The 5,220-nt window shown below is 37.4% G+C and overlaps 1 non-coding gene across 1 annotated transcript; it reads right to left on the reverse strand.

The window, feature by feature from the left end:
- Window positions 1-3,762: 3,762 nt before the first annotated feature.
- Window positions 3,763-3,869, reverse strand: LOC141694154 (small nucleolar RNA R71). The gene has a single exon (XR_012563481.1). It is a non-coding gene; the product is annotated as a small nucleolar RNA R71 (small nucleolar RNA).
- Window positions 3,870-5,220: the final 1,351 nt, after the last annotated feature.

Here is a 5,220-nt window from a genome sequence, read left to right on the forward strand (position 1 = left end):
AACAACTAATAACCCCTAGTTTTTATTGCACAAATATCATATATACTATGTATTTCTGAAAGGTTTGGATTTGCTGCTATTATTTAGGCGAAATTTCTTTAAGACTTAGAGAACAAAGAACAATATATATATATATATATATATGAATATGGCTGGGATACACTAACCGTAATGAAACATTGCGACAGGTGAGAGCTATTGCAATGAAGGATTGCAGTTAGTGTATCCTATCCAGCGATAATTGTGGATAATAAGGAACCCATTTGATTATATAACAAAAAAATTATTACTCATGACTTAAAAGATCATGTTCCTAGATTTTTTCTAGAAAAATCTTTAATTAGGCCTTTAAGATTCGAATCTGTTAGCATTTCATTTAGATAGATCACATAACCAACTTATTTAATCATTCTTATAACATAGTATAACATATTCAACTTACAAAACCATAGCAATTGTAGCCATTATCAGAAGATTCTTTTTGTTTATAGTGTGTATGTGTTGTTTTGTTCTCTCTATGTCTCTATCCTTGGTTTTTATTGACTTCTACAGATGAGTTATCTTACATGATATCTTGAAGAGGAGGCACGTCTTTTGGCTAGAATTAGAATTGGTGACGAGGATAAACTAGTAAACGGGTGTGCTAGTAGACAGGTAGTATAACGACTCATATATTTTTGTAATATTTAAATGTGTAATTATTGCGTAATCAATTAAATAAAGAATTGTATATTCATTTTGATATCTGTGTTTTACTTATTATTATTTATATGTGAATGTTATGTTGCGTGGATTGTTTGTATGATTATTTGTTACACCATATGATTTTTTTGTTTCGATTTTAGAAGTAATTTTATGACAAACTTATTTTCAAAAATATTTGGATTTTCACTAAAATTATTTTTATGATTTTATAATTTCAGTAGGTATTTTTGAGATTTTATAAAATTTACAAAACAATATTTTGTTAATTATTTATTTTTAAATGATTTTTTGATTATGTTTACTTGTAAAATCCATATTTAATTCCAGCATTCTTCAAAAATCACGAAACTCATATTTTATTAAGTAGTAATACTCTGAGAATTTTAAAATTATTTTGGTAATTTTCAGGATTAGTTTCAACCGCACATTATTTCGTTAATTTACTAAATCCGGGTAAAAATTGCGTTTCAAAACTTATTTAAAATTACGAAAATTATGTTTTTATTTACCCTGGGTTATTTCTAACATTTTAAGATTAATTTTGAGATTATTTCGGTAGTTTCCCGCGTGCGATATATATCGTTAATATTACGATTTGGTGTTATATTTTGGCTTGCGGTCCGGGAAAATTGCCACGTGTCCCTTTTTATTGGACACACGGCTGGACAGAAGGGGGGGTGGCACTTCTGTTGATTAATATCATTTTTGTCTCTCTCTCTCTCTCTCGCCTTATCCTCTCTGCCTCTCGACTCTCTCTCCCCTCTCCTTCTCTCACAGCTCTCTCTCTATATATCTTTCTCTTGTTTTTTCTTCTCCCTCTCTGTTCTTCTTCGACTCTCCTTAGTTTCTTGTTTTTCGGTGAGTTTTTCGGCCAGTTGTTTCCGGCGAGCCCATAATTTCATCCCTACTTCAGATTATATATATATATGTGTGTGTTGATAAGTGGCATTTTATACCACTTAGAACGTCTTAAAATGGCTTAAATTGGTGTCTTGAAATCAAGTATTTTGTGTATTTAATGCGTTTTTCTAGTGTTTATGCATTTCAGGGTATTAGTTGCATTTCGGGGGAGGAATCATCAAGAATAAGCCTTGGCATGTGTTCACCATTGCGAGAGGAAAGGAACGGGCAGATTACGGCGAAGAAACGGAGCAAACTTGGATTTTTTCCAATGGAGGCCTGCGCGCCCGCGCAGCTATGCTGAGCGGCCGCGCAGGGTCGGGAATTTTGCTGAATTATTTTAGACTTCTACTTCTGTTTGGCTTCCAACTTCTATGTAATCTGAGTTTTATGGGACTATTATATAAGTAGATTTGAGACGTTTTCACAAAAAAAGAAGAAGAAGAAGATTGTGTTTTACGCAAGAAGCGAAGGAGATAAGGAAGAAGATTGTGTTTTACGCAAGAAGCGAAGGAGATTAGGAAGAAGACCGATTTAGTACACCGCAACGAAGAGGAAGCATATTTTCTTGTGATTCTTGTTTCGTTGTAACGTTGAATGCTAGTTTTCTTGCTTTGACTTATTTACTCTTGTGACGTACTCTGTTTTAATATAATTAGTTTAGTTATTATTTTCTTGTGTTTGTTTATCATGATTTCATATGAACCCATGATGGCGATAAGTTCTATTATGGGCTAATCGTGATCATGGGGTTGCAACGGATTTATTATGGAATTCTTTAGTTAATTGTTTAATACTTTAGTGTGTGATGATTGCTTGATATCTAGTATTGGTTGTGCGTATTCGTCTTATGTGTGTCGCGAACATATAAGATAGGGTGTTAATCTCTTGTGAAGCGACGGTGGATCTTGAGATTTAGAACTTGCCATGCTAGCATAGGTTCATGTACGTTGTGCATGATTAGTGGGTAACTCTAACAGTTTTATTTGCCCTATGTAATCAAAAAGGAATAACTTGTGCTTAAATCGTTGTGTTGTCAATTTCTGTAGACATATAGGAACTCAATATAATTGATGACTATTCGACTTCTATCTTAATTGTGGATGCTTGGTAGAATGGTATTAGTACAATGAAAGTTGGCTTTTATCAGTTTCGTGTTATTCGATTAATATCATCACTGTCACATGCTAAAGGTAATAACAATGGCTATAGAAGGAAGTAATAATGAAGTTGTGATCTCATGAGTATTTTATTATTGATAAGTTGAAGTGTTAGTTAAGTGGTTAATTAAGTAGTTAATTATAGTTAATATTTAATCAACAATTTTAAGTGTTATTATCTTAACATTGAGAAGTAATCATACATTGGTGAGTGAGTTTAATTAGACAATAATTTAGTCTGAGTCTCTGAGGGAACGAACTAGAAAATATTCTATATTACTTACGAACGTGTATACTTGCGTGAATATTAGCGCGTGTTTTCGCCCTAACAAGTTTTTGGCGCCGCTGCCGGGGACTCGGCGTATTTGTTTAGTTTATGTACTTACCATCATTGGTCATTAGGACTCAGTGATTAGGACGTAGTAGTTACTTATTTTTTCTGGTTGTGTTTCAGGTACTTTAGCAAGCGTTTATGCAAACTCGTTCTCGTGCTCGCAAGAGGACTTTAGATACAGCTGAGGAGACAGACGAAGTTCTTGATATTCCGGAGAAGTTAGATTTTGAGGATTCGGATTCAGGAACTGAGCAGAAAGAACCTGTAAACATGGGAGATCGTATTGTTCAAGCTGATCCAGCTCTTATGGATTTTTTTCGGCCTAAAATTGATGACATTCAGTCAAGCATCCTTCATCCGGCTATTCAAGCTAACACCTTTGAAATCAAGCCGGGCACTATTCAGATGGTGCAGAATTCTGTTTCTTTTGGAGGAGCGGCAACTGAAGACCCCAACATGCACATAAGGAATTTTGTCGAGATCTGCAGCACTTTTAAGTATAATGGCGTGACTGATGAGGCTATCAAGTTGAGGCTTTTCCCATTCTCACTAAGGGACAAGGCTAAAGACTGGTTACATTCTGAACCAGCTGGGTCCATCACTACGTGGCAAGATCTTGCGCAAAAGTTTCTGGTGAAGTTTTATCCGATGGCAAAGACTGCTGCTATGAGGAGTGCTCTTACTCAGTTTGCGCAGCAACCTACAGAATCTATGTGCGAGGCTTGGGAACGCTACAAGGAAATGTTGAGAAAATGTCCACATCATGGAATTCCGGATTGGATGGTGATCACTGGTTTCTATAATGGTTTGGGGGCCCAATCTCGGCCCATGCTCGATGCAGCAGCTGGAGGCGCCTTATGGGCTAAAAGCTATACTGAGACGTATAATCTTATCGAGACGATGGCTGCAAATGAGCATCAAAACCCAACTCAGAGGATGACGTCAGGCAAGGTAGCAGGTATTCTGGAAGTTGATGCAGCCACCGCTATTGCAGCCCATCTCCAAGCGCTATCAATGAAGGTTGATTCTCTGGCTACGTATGGAGTTAATCAAATAGCTATGGTTTGTGAGCTTTATGCAGGTTCTCATGCTACGGATCAGTGTTCTCTTGTAAACGAATATGTTCAGTATGTGAATAATTATCAGTGACAACAGCAGCCTGTGCCAGCGACCTATCATCCTAACAACAGAAATCATCCAAATTTCAGCTGGGGGAATAATCAGAATGCTATTCAGCCACCATATCAGCAAGGAGTGAGTAAATAGTTTAACCCACCTGGATTCCAGCAACCACAGCAGTATGCTACAAGGCAATCATATCCTCAACAGGGAAGTGCAGCTGCACCTACTAGTGCTGATTTTGAGGAACTTAAGCTGTTGTGCAAGAGTCAGGCGGTTTCTATCAAGACCTTGGAAAATCAAATTGGTCAATTAGCCAATGCAGTGCTCAATCGTCAACCTGGCACTCTTCCCAGTGACACGAAAGTACCAGGCAGGAAGGAAGCTAAAGAGCAAGTCAAGGCTATTACCTTAAGGTCTGGAAAAGTAGCTGATGCTGAAAAGGCAAAAGAAGTAGAAGCTGAAATTAGAGGTGAAGAATCTAAGCAAAAGGAGAAAGCGGCGGAACCAAGGAAGACTACTGTTGAACACACTCTGCCTGAGGCTAATACAGGGGAGAAACAGCTCTATCCTCCACCACCTTTTCCTAAGAGATTGCAGCAACAAAAGCTGGATAGACAGTTCGGGAAGTTTCTGGAGGTGTTCAAGAAACTTCACATCAATATACCTTTCGCTGAGGCTCTGGAACAAATGCCTAGTTATGCGAAGTTTATGAAGACTATTCTTTCAAGGAAGGTGAAACTGGATGACCTTGAAACCGTTGCTCTCACGGAAGAATGCAGCGCTGTTCTGCAACAAAAGTTACCACCAAAACTGAAAGATCCAGGAAGCTTCACCATTCCTTGCACAATTGGCAATCTGACGTTTGACAAGTGCCTTTGTGATTTGGGAGCAAGCATTAATCTAATGCCGTTGTCGATCTTTAAAAAACTGGATCTGTCTGATCCAAAACCCACGTACATGTCACTACAATTGGCTGACCGTTCCATTACTTACCCAAGG

Source organism: Apium graveolens, chromosome 10, assembly GCF_009905375.1.
Source record: "Apium graveolens cultivar Ventura chromosome 10, ASM990537v1, whole genome shotgun sequence".
In the NCBI taxonomy this organism is placed as follows: Eukaryota; Viridiplantae; Streptophyta; class Magnoliopsida; order Apiales; family Apiaceae; genus Apium; species Apium graveolens.